Raw genomic sequence first — 11,977 nt, 5'->3', positions numbered from 1 at the left:
CCAAAACCTAGTGAGTAATGCAGCATGCTAATTACAGAAGCATACGCTTTCCTATTGTTTGAAAAGGTCATAAGAAATGGTTGGGTCATTGTTATTTCCATTTCATTTGAAAAAGGCTTTGATCCAGCTCTGAAATTTTCTTCTTCTTCTTCACCTACTAGATGAGAATTAGGGTTTGAAGGTTGATAATACTAAATATCCTTTCCCAGAACAGCCAGTGTCACTGTAGGGTAATGATCCTCAATTGGGCTCCCTTTGTGATGGACAATTTGCAGACTACTGGGAGTTAATGAATTTCATGCCTTGTCAGCCTCTAATGCCACATTTATCTTCCACCTTGCTGACATTCTGCTAAATGAGCATTGATTAGCTCATGACCTGCTCTTAATGGCAGAAAATAGCGCTGGAGTTTGCTACAGTAATTTCATTACTAATCTTTATTGTCCTGGTTATAACTTCTTTGATTTTTCTTTCTCCTTCCCAGCCCCCACAATATTTTCTATTCTTATTCTGTCTCCAATTTGCTATGACTAATGCAACAGAACTCCTGATCATGGAAAAGAGGTGTGATTAAATTCCTTCTCTGGCTGCAAAGCTTTTTCAGAGATAGTCTTTTCCTTCATGGGGGTGACTTTGATGCACTTTCCATGGAGTAATGCATGTGGGAAGCAATTACATCAGAACCAAAAACCCACTGTAGATTTCACAGGTAAGACTGCGGCCTGGATCCCACAATCACAGTGGCTTATTTCCTATTCTGTGTGTGCGCGCGTGCGCACCTGTCGTGTGCCAGCAGGGATTTGCTTGCTAGCCATCTTACCGTGTCAGGTTGAATCTAACAAGGTGGCTTGTTGCAATGCCCTAAAACAAACACTGTGAGTTAGATGTTTGCTACAGGCAGACGTTAAGAGGATTGAGCTAGGCAACTTGTAATAGTTTGGTAGGAAAGGGACTTTCGACAACTTCGCTCACCTCTGTAAACCAGCAGCCTGGTTTGCACAATTGCTTGCATTCTTGGGAGAGGGAATTTGAACCAGGATGGCTTGCCACATTATGCAAACGCAGTTAGGGTATCTTGTTGCCCTGGTTAACAGAAACCATGGACTCTTGTGTGGTTCTGGACAGCTTCTTACCCAGGGCAGGGAACTATCCCTGCCTGGATTCTCGCTGCTTGGCAGGCACACCACACCATGGCTGCTTTGCCCCCACCATGTTCATGCAGATTGGATGTATGGCATGATAGGTTGCGCCCTGGTCTATGCAATTCTGAAACATAGTAGAGCATGGTCCTCTGTTCATTCAAAGATGGGACCTAATAAGAACAGTCTTCTCCAGCCTGGAAGAATAAAAATATTTTCCCCCTGGAATCGAGAAGGAAGGAAGGAAGGAAGGAAGGAAGGAAGGAAGGAAGGAAGGGTGAGCCAAATCCTCCAAGGACATTCCATAGGTCAGTGGTAGGCAGTCTGGGTATTTTGGTTTTCAACTCCCATCAGCTCTCACCTCACGCCTGGCTATGGTGGCTTGGGATGATGGGAGTTTGCAGCCAAATCTTGTAGAGGGCCAAGAAGGTGCAATTCCTACCACTGAAAAGACCTTCTCTATTTTGTCATTTGCTTCACTTCTATCAGACAGAGGAAGGTAACGTTTATGATTACTTACAGGGATGGGGAAACTGTGGTCCTCCAGATTTTATTTATTTATTTATATTTATATTCCACCTTTCTTCCAGCAAGGGACCTGAGATGGCTTCTATGAGCCCATTCTGTCACCATGACCACCCTGTCCTTGGCCCAAAGTCTCCCAGGAGCTTCATGGTCAAGTGGGGACTACAGCCCAGCTCTTCTGACCCCAGTCCAAAACTCTACTCACACGGAGTCCACTTCCCATTAGTCTAACCCAGCATGGCCAGTGGGTGGGCATGATGGGAATTGTGACCCAGCAACATTGGAGGACAGCAGATTCTCGACCGATTTTTTCCAGCACCGGCAAGCAACACGGCCACAGTCTACAAGAACACAGGGAGAAGCAGGTAGGAGCAAACAAAACTTGAGTGTAGGCCTGAGCTGCCTATTGCTTGCTGCCATGCTTAGGACTGAAGTTCCTCCAGGTAGCATGGTGGCCACTTCAAATTGTGCATGGGTCCAAGAAGATGCCATGTGGAAAGCTGTAGGCCTCTCTTCTGCACACAGAGCCCAGGATGCATTCATGCAGAGAGCACGGGCACAGAAACATGAATAACTCGTTTTAAAATACAATATATGACCCCAGGAAAAACTGGGCCAAGAGTATGGGTCACAGCAGCTGCTTTCTGCTTTGAACAAAGGGATGAGACTGAGACAAATGTTCTGAAACCAATCATAATAATTATTTTGGCACTTATATGAAACACCTCTGCAGTTTTAAATATATTGTGTAAAATAGTTGATCAGCATTTTAGCATAAACTTTTGTGTGTGTCTTTCAAAATTATCATTTACTTATTACACCATGATGTCAAAACCTTGGATAAATAACAACAAAGACTACTCAAAATGATAACATTTTAACATTTCATTCAAACACAATCACTTTTTATGCCAAAGTTTATAGAAAATCATGCCCAGAAAAGGTTTTACTGATTCTTGATTTTTTTTCATTCCAATATATAATCAAAATTCTCAACATTTATGTAAATTGGTTTTCTGTTAATCCTGCCCTGTCTAGGTACTATTACATTAGAGAGCAATCCTATGATTCACAAACATCCCAGGGAAACCCCAGCCTTGGAAAGGGCTGGAGAGCCACCCCACTGACCTGCCTCCTTGCAACTTCACAGAAAGAACTGCCCTCCAAGATCAGAAGCAGGACCCCGGAAGAGAAGGAAAGGGGGTCCTCCAGTGGGTGTGGAAGGGAGCAGATCAGAGAGGGCAGAATATGAGTTATCCTAGGCCTTTTCCAGCCTCCTTCCCTTCCCTGTCTTCTGAAATGTTCTCACCAAACAGAATGTAATGGTCATCTAGCAAAAAAAAAAATCAAGGAAGAAAGGCAAAGATGGCCTCTGCTACTCTTCCCACTCTGCCAGCCTCAGCCCTGCAGCACTGAAGAAATTCAAAAGCCCCTAAATTTGGCAGTGAGTGTGCAGTCAATAGTCAGTTCAACTGTAATAGCTGCATCCCAGACCAATGAACAATGGAAGTGAGTTAAACCTTCTTTCCAACTAAGCAGAATTGGAATTGCCATTTGAGATGTTGCCAAAAAGCAAATCATGATTTCAGAACTACTAGTGCGTCTTCCAAAAGTAAACCAAGCTTATTCTACATTGAGAACCAACATCTTAAAATCATTCCACAAGTCCAGAAGATTTGCGGAATGTTTGTTTTTGTACAATGGCTACTTATTATTTATTTTTTTAATTTAAAACATTCATATGCCACCCGGTTATGCCACAGCACCTCTTAGAAGTCAGAAGAAATCCAAACAAAAATGAGCGATTGTGTTAAGTAAATAGCTTCAGTTTCTACAGCTAAATACAGAATTCAAAATGATCATAGTGGATGCTCAAAACCACAGAAAACAAAGCAATTCCATTGAAGTTGCTATGACTTCAAATGCAGACTGAACTAATCAGCTCATGTACAGTCCATGACAGTTTCGTTCCTTTGATCTTCTGCCTGGTAGACCACATGGTCCAAACAAAACCAACCCATCATCAAAATGAACTTTTCATATGTTTTCTAAAGGCTTGAACATTCTGAAACAATGTGGATTATCCTGAAATGCGTTGAGCTTCCATGCTCTGCAAATCAGTACATGCCATTGTAATTAAATATACTGAGTTGTCAGCTGCGGATATTTTCAAGTTCAGGTTTGGTTTCCTGGGTTTTAACCTTAATTTAGTGCATAAGTTGTATAGAATGGAAGCTTCATCCTCTCATTGTGAAGCTTTCAAACTGGTTTCTTCTGATCTAGGTTTATTGAACATTTCACTCTTTGAATAATTATAATCTGCCCTACGATTTAGGGAAAAGGTGGCAGCCATTTTCCTGACTTGCTCCTGTGCTTTTAAGCCTGACCACAGCTCTGGTCACGGGTCAGTCTTTTTCCTTACTTTTCTACCCATTCCTGAAAAAGCTTCCCCTACAGAAATTCCAGAGTTTCAAGCTGCTACTAAAAGGTACACCACTGATCCCTAAAAATATAAATTTAAAAATCATGGCAACCCTCTCAAGAATAGGGTGGCAGGTATGTTGTAACTAAGACTGGATAAACAGGAGCCTATTTACGAGAGTTACTGATTGTGTTCCTGTCATTTTTCACTCACAGTGGCTTACAGGTCTTTACACATGGTTGTGAGCTTCCACTTTTGCTGCTGTTTGTATACAGTGCTTTAATTTTTAGAATAGGGGAAATGTGGCATTACTAAGAAAGAGAAAGCAGGCTCTATTTCCACGTGTGTGTTAGCATTATTCTGGTTAACCACAGTGTCATCCAATGTGAAAACATGAAAGGAAAGGTTGGTTGTGTAGTGCTCAGATCTCAGTTCTGTGATGGAACAGTGGATTTACAGCCTCAAGTAGAAAAGCCCTGGGCAGCACAAGTTCTGGGCCTGACGGAAATGAAAACTGCTAGATTTGGTTTGTTGATAAGATTCATGGCTGCTAACTGAATTTTTGGACTTGAGCACAGAGTTCCATTTTTCCTTTGAATGTTGCAGGATTTAAAAGTGCTTCTCTTTGGTTGGATTGTGCCTGTTGTGATCTTCCTTGTTGAGGAACTAGTTGAAGATGCAAATAGAGGCAAGGAAGATCAGAAGGAGTCCTGCATCTTGGGCTGATTTCAAGCCATCATGTTGTGATACTTGGGTGACAAGAATGGACAACTCTTACTTAAGACATAAAACAGTAGCACTCAGATAATTTTGTTGTGCCTGCTTAAATTGCTTCTAATATAATAAACTTGTCATAGTTGGGGGCAACTAAGAGATAATGGATTTTTACTAATGGAGCCACCTCTCAACAGACTTTAATTTGATTATGTATTTGTCGCTCTGAGTCATAGAGCCAAGATATATTATTTCAAAGCAGAGTTTGTTGAAGTGTTAACACTTTCCATTCTGAACTGAGTAGGGATTAAGTCCAAGTACATATGCTGAAATCTGGGGTGTTGACCTGTTCCCCAAAACTGGTCTGACAGGAATGCTGACTGTACATATCTCATCTGATCCATGCTAATGGTGCAGCAGTTGTGTTATTCCACTACCACAACATAAACAGAAGTTTCGCATGTTCTACAACAGGCATTTATACCACAGCGTATCCTTAAACCCATAGTATATTCTTTTGTGTTGTACACAATCCCAGGTGTGTGAATAACAGAACATGTTCACATTGTAGATTAGCACAGCATTATGTGGTTGTTGTTGTTTTTTTCTTCCAAAAATAGGGACTTGGTGAACAAGATGCTCATAATCTGAACATACTTGGGTGATCTGGAAGACCAGAAAGCATGTTGTTCTCTATCAGGAAATGTCTGAAAATACAGTAGAAAAGGAGGCCATGTTTACTGCTCTTTCTCCTACAAGGATTCAGGCCCACATCTAACCAAGGACACTGGCATTTAAGTTTTTTAATGGAATTGTGCCTGATTATTTAATCCGTCTGCATCAGTTGGCTGTTACTGATAAAATAAAGAAATAGATGCTTTTTAGCAGAATTCCATCCAGGCTGGGACTTGCTAGGAGATGTAGGAGGCGTTTTTGAGAATAAGCATGCATTGGATTGCAACAGCAACAGTGCGTATCCACAAGATCACTGAACTGCACATATCAAATAATCTTTCTTTCCATTTTCAACAATGCCACATCGTTCAAGAACCAACGCCCCCTTTCGTTTCTTGCTTTGCTCAGGAATGACATTGGTTAGCCTTGACATGGATTTGCATAATCTATGACATGGTTGGCTTTTTCTTTTTTTCTTTTCTTGGTTTACAGCCCAGGGATAATCTTAAGGAACACCCGCTGAAGATACATGTTAGCTGGTATTCCTAGCACAGACCTATGGGAGCTGGTTTGGTGGCTAAGAGTGATGGACTGGGTCACTGGGAGATCCAGGTTGTAGTTCCTACTCAGCCAAGAAGCTCACTGGGAGAATTTGGGCCAGTCATTCATTTTAAGGATTGTTGTGAGGATAAAATAAAGCTATATAAGCTACATTAGGCATAACCCACCAGAGGGGAAAAGATAGGGTATAAATGTACTGTAGTAATAATAATTTATTATTTCATGTTTAAAAATAAAATTCAACCTGAAAATCTAAGGTTATTTACCAGTGACTTAGTAGTTGCAGATAAATAGAGCAGCAAAGCAAATTAATATAAATATCCTAAATAGTGAAAAAAACACTTTCATTTTTATAGTCCAGTTCTTGAATATCCTGTTTCCAGCTTAATAACAAGGAACAGTTGCTTTGATGGTGAGAAGTCTAAAACTGCAATTGTGTTTGCAATTCTTAGAAATAAGTCTGACTGAACTCAGTGGGATTTTATCTGAAATGGATTTATATAAATGTCACCATTTTCCTAAATAATTCTGGTTCTCGAGGCTTTGTTTTGGGTCTTAGATATAACAAGTAGCTATATATTCTCCTATATTGAAAAAGTAAAAGATGCTAGATTTTCTCTGTTAGGAGCTGGGAAATAATATTGCTTGTACCTCTTTGTATTTAACATCACAGCCCTCGCTTTTTGTTTCCTCTCCTCTTCTTAAAATAGTGCATGAGTTGTGAAGTGTTAGAAAAATGATTGCAATTTCCGCCTCTTCTGTCTCTCAGTTGCTATTAGCATTTAAAAGCCTAGCACCAATTTGTATTTAAATATGCCGCCTTTGTAGCCATGGTAATCTCCTTCACTGCCATCTTCCAGGTTTAGAGAAGTAGCTGCTTCTAGCTACCATTCAGGTGTTCTCGTATGAGCCACTTTTCTCACCCTCTCATGAACAAAGATGCTTTTACACAAGTATCTCCAAAGTGTAGGCTATGTAACAAAAGGGAGTCATCCTAAAAATGGTGTCAGAATAGAATAATGTAATGATAAACAACGCTAGAGGAACCTTTTTCAGGAAAGGAATGAATGAACAATGATTCCTTTGTGATTTTTAGCAGGTCTGTTCATTCATGAAAACAAGAATCACTTCGCTTTTCTCGTACCTATTTATGTGATAAGCATAATGGAATTTGATAATTATTTCACAACGGGGAAAGCAGGGATGTATGGATTTGTCTGTGGCTTGTGGATGCTCAGACATCATTCCATTTGCAAATCTGTATTTGTGTGGACTCCTAAAAGTAAAACAACCACTTGCAGAGTCCATATGACTTGGGACAAGACAACCTGCAACAGACTCATAGAGCTCTGAACTCATTGGAATCCATTGTGGATTTCTATGACATTCCTGGGGACAGCAAGAGTAAGGAATCTTACCATAACCTACATCCCCTAATACGGGTATTGTTTTTTGGGGAGGTGATGGCTGCCTCAGATTATTAGCTTTCAGAGTGGAAAGTGACAAAGCCCATCATCTTTACCTACTAATTGATCCAAAGTGAAGATCTACTTGTCTGCCCAAGTCCAACTGTCTTGCCAATCTTTAAATATGGATTCTTTATTCAGTAATTTATGGATTTCTCCATAAAGTCAATTTAACATGAGAATATGGGTAAAACTGTGACTGAGAACATACAGATAGTCTCTGGGTTAAGAAGTTCCATTCCTGAGAATGTTCATAAGTTGAATTTGCATGTAAGTTGGATCACATGAATAAGCCAAATGTTTGTCTTAGTATATGTATATGTTTACCTTTCTATGCAAATAAAATGTTAAGAAACACATATCCACTAAAATATCTTAAGCACAATACAGCATTCTAATAATGATAACAATACAGTAATAATAAAGTAACTGCAGGCACTGAAGAGAGAGAGAGAATCTGTATATATATGTATAGGTATACAGTATTGTAAACAACAAATAAAGTGTTCTTAAAACAATTTAAAACATTCTTGAATTAACAGTAAGCCCAACATTAACTGATGATGATGGAAATGGACCTGAGTCAGGGTTTGATTGTACTGCTGGATGGTGGGTGGGTTATCACTGGAGTCTAGGGTCTGGACGCCATGGAACAAAAAGCCATGAATACTGTATCTCTAAGGAACTATGCAGCCAGAGAGATGCCTCATCAAATGTATTGTGTAGTTCGCTAGAGATAGCCATGACTAGCAAAAAGCCATGAATATCTCTAGGGAACTACATGGCCACTGATGATGCATTGCCAAATGTGTTGCATAGTTCCCTAGAGATATTCATGGCTTTTTTCTAGAGATAGTCATATAGGGTTTATGGAAGTCTGTGCATTCATACATATGGTTGTTTGTAACCCAGATGTTCATAACTTGGGAACTACACGTAGAATATACTAAACCTTGCTGACTGCAGTGATCATAAGAGACACTCTATCCATTTTACTGTGCTGAGAACCTACTGCCATGCATTTGGAGAGAGGATTCAGTTATAAGGTCTCCAAGATGGATAAGCCATCTAAGTGAACATTTGGAACTAAGGAATGCATAAATCCTGCAATAAAAGACAAGATTTGGAAATCCAAAGTCACCTTCTTTAATTGGAAATTGTGCTCATTCCAAAGAAAGGAGACCCTCCCTCCACCCCAATTATGAAACAAAGCATTGCATCTTTGAACATTGTTGTCAGGTATAAACAGAGGAATCCCACATAAAACATAAACCATTTAAGGTATACTATTAATCTTAAGTTTATTAAACTTATCCCACAAACTCAACTTAAGAGATGACTATCTGTTTATATCTTGCAAAATCTCATTCATCAGCTTAAAGCACCATCCAGTGTGGCTGCCCATAACTTAGAAACACAGAAATTATAGAATAGATTCTGGGCATCCAATGAGAGTGGAAGGAGCTTGAAGGTGAGGATTGCCTTGATAGTCCTCCCACCCTCTGGCTTGCCAGGAGAGCAGCCAGAGGCACTATCAGAATCCCTCAAAAGACAGTGGTGCTCACTCCTCACCCCCCTGCCCCTTAGAATGCTCACCCCAGTGCTGGCTCTGAGATCGGTCTTGTGACCTCAGAGCTGCAGCTAGTATGGGAGAAGAACCATGCAGGCCATGAGGGCAGAGAATGGATGCTTTGAATTCAGCTCCAACCTCAAAACACTTGAAAGGCAGGACTTCATATCATCCTGTGGCCTTCTAGGCAGCATCTAGCAGTCACACAATTGCGCCCTTAGTCATGTTTAGCTTGATCATTGGAGAGGCATTTCTTGGATTAGGTATTTCCAAGTAGGTAATACAATTTGGGTACCATCAGGATTGCCAATAAGCTAATGCATTCTGAGGTACAGTGTCTACAACTATAATCAGTTCAGACACTGATGAATTAATCAAATAGCTGGTCAAATGGCCAGAAGTATTAATTACCTGCCCCAAAGCTGGAGCAGAAGACTGGAGTTTTGAGGTAGAAAGTAAAAGATCATCCACATTAAGAATCATTTTGTGTTCTAAAAGTTCATCTATGAATCCAGCAGTACTACTTTTCTGTCTAATAACATATCCCATGGATTTCAAACATAAACATAAATCAAATATTAGTGGAAAAAGTGGACATCCCTGTCCGGTTCCTCTCCCAAGTAATAATCCAATGCAGATAAATAATTCAGTAAACAAGTAATCCCCCAAATCCAATAAAAATTGGTTACAGTTCTTGGGGTAGAATACCAAATATTGACCCATTTTAAACATTGTGCAGAAAAGCCATAAATTTCCAATGAATGTTGTCAAAGGGATTTTTGACATCCAGAAGGAAAATGGCAGCCAGGCTTGTTCAGTATTTAAAGCGATCAGATTAGGATCATAAGTAAGATGTTCAGCGCCCTCTTCATTTCTAATAAACTCCACCTGGTGGGATCATGCAAGAAGTATAAGAACTTCTTGTAATCTAGCAGCCAAATTGCTGTTAGTATGTTAATGCCTATGTTACTTAATGAAATAGGTTGATAGTAGGCACAGTGTTAGTTTACAAAGCTTAGAAATTACAGTAGTATAAGCATCATTTACTGATGCTGAAAGAAAGCCTCTTTCAAAAATGTAATTATAATGAAGCATAGGGACTAAAAGGCTGCAAAATGTTTTGTACCACTCAACTGGAAACCCATCTGGACCAGGTGACTTTCCAATCTTCATATTCAAAATTGCTTTCATAACTTCCTCAATACTCAGAGGAACCAAGAGAAGCTGCTGTTGTGAGGAATCTAAACCTGGAAAATTAAGCTGAGAAAGTCTTTCTCAACTTCTGTTGAAACATGCATGGAATTTTGCATCGTTAGGGCAGAACTGTATCAACTGACCCTTCAGTGATATGAAGCCGCCAAACTCGGAGACTTCTTATCATCCAAAGCTAGGCAGAAGGAGTGGCTCAGGAGATCTTTGCCTTGTCTCTCTGCACTTCCAGCTTCACTAGACAGCCTTTTGACCCGTTTAGTGACAGCACTTCAGAGGAAGAGAGAAAGAAAATGGAAAGGACTCATGATCATAACTCACCTTGCTTGTCTTCTTCCCCACCCACTGGAATGCTCCCCTTTCCTTCTCTCCAGGGGTGATTTTCTTAGTTCAGAGGCCAGCTGGCACAGCTCTTTCAGTGCTGGCTGTAAAGGGACAGGGGAAAATCACGGATTCTTTTTGAGCTCTGTGTGCGGTCTCTGAACTTGGAACAGGGAATCTCCATTATCCTGTGGTCCCCTCAGACAATGGCTAGGAACCAGAGAATTGTGACCTTAGCATCTAAAGAAGGAATGAACTTTTCTTCACCTGGGAAAATAGTACTATAATGCTGTTCTTGTACATGAACCCAATCATGGGTGGTGGTGGTTTTCTTTTCTGCAAATTACAGTTTCTTTTTTGCCCATCTAAAGGTTTTAGGCTGTCCATTGAATATTGGATTGTTGCATCATATTCTTTATGAACATAAAACTATTTTGAGAACTTTTTATTGACCGGGTTGCATGAGATCAGAAGCGGGGAGAAGACACGGTGACTTATTTCCCCTGGCCTCACATGTCACAGCTTCATGGCAGAGGGCATAATTACATTCCCCCGTGCACCTTATTGTGTTGTACGAACCTGGCAAGGGTGGCTTGTTAACATGGTTAACAAGTGATCCAAACCCACTGGCTGTTTTAGGGTTCTATAGTAGAAATGTTATGTTAATGACATGTTACCCATGTCAACAAGCCACCCTTGCCACATTTGTTCGACATGGCAAGCGGTGCCGGCAAGAGTACTTACACACCCGTCCCCCCAGCATGTGCAGCAAGGGAAATAAGAACACGACGGCTTATTTCTCCTGCCCTGATTTTATGAACAGGGCCATTGGAAAAAAGGTTATCAGTTGCCCAGAAGAAAATTGACTGAGCTGCTTCTGTGTTACTAAGAGCACTTTAATGTGCAGAGGTCAGCAACTAAAGCTTTTCACAGCATGCAGAGTTATTACCAGTTAGTATCTGCACATCAGGTTGCTATTTATATAAATAATGCCACACAGGGGGAAGCCCTTAGGATTTTTAGCCTTTCCTTCCATCCAAAAGTCCCCCAGAGACAATTTGCCATAAACTTACAAAAGTATATTTACATGAGGGCCATTTCTACCCTCTTTGTGACAGGAGCTGTGATGTTTCATCCAAAATCATTGACTACGGCCGTTCTCACCCCCCTTCATCCCATCTCAGTCTGACCACGGGATGTTCTGTTGCCTGGCTGAGTGATTTTTACTGTCTTCCCTGAGGACTGCTAATGCTTTCACCTTTCCAAGGGCAGAAAGGAAGGAGCCACGTGGAGCTGCTGAGCAATGGCAATTTGATATTTTACTGTCTGGCTGCATACGTTTTAACTCCCCACCATGCTTTAAAAAAAAATGTAG

At 40.6% G+C, this 11,977-nt stretch overlaps 1 protein-coding gene across 1 annotated transcript in view; it reads left to right on the top strand.

Moving 5' to 3' along the window:
* Positions 1 to 1,940: 1,940 nt before the first annotated feature.
* The window catches only part of SLC24A2 (solute carrier family 24 member 2), a 102,077-nt gene continuing 92,040 nt past the window's right edge, over positions 1,941 to 11,977 (top strand). Inside the window, exon 1 of the mRNA XM_044427930.1 lies at positions 1,941 to 2,029. The gene's annotated coding sequence lies outside the window, so the exon portion shown is untranslated. The remainder of the gene's footprint in view (positions 2,030 to 11,977) is intronic.

Source organism: Varanus komodoensis, unplaced genomic scaffold, assembly GCF_004798865.1.
Source record: "Varanus komodoensis strain SLA01 unplaced genomic scaffold, ASM479886v1 scaffold19, whole genome shotgun sequence".
NCBI classification, from domain to species: Eukaryota; Metazoa; Chordata; class Lepidosauria; order Squamata; family Varanidae; genus Varanus; species Varanus komodoensis.
Note: the sequence above shows the minus strand (reverse complement) of the source record. Positions and strands in the feature narration are given on the sequence as shown.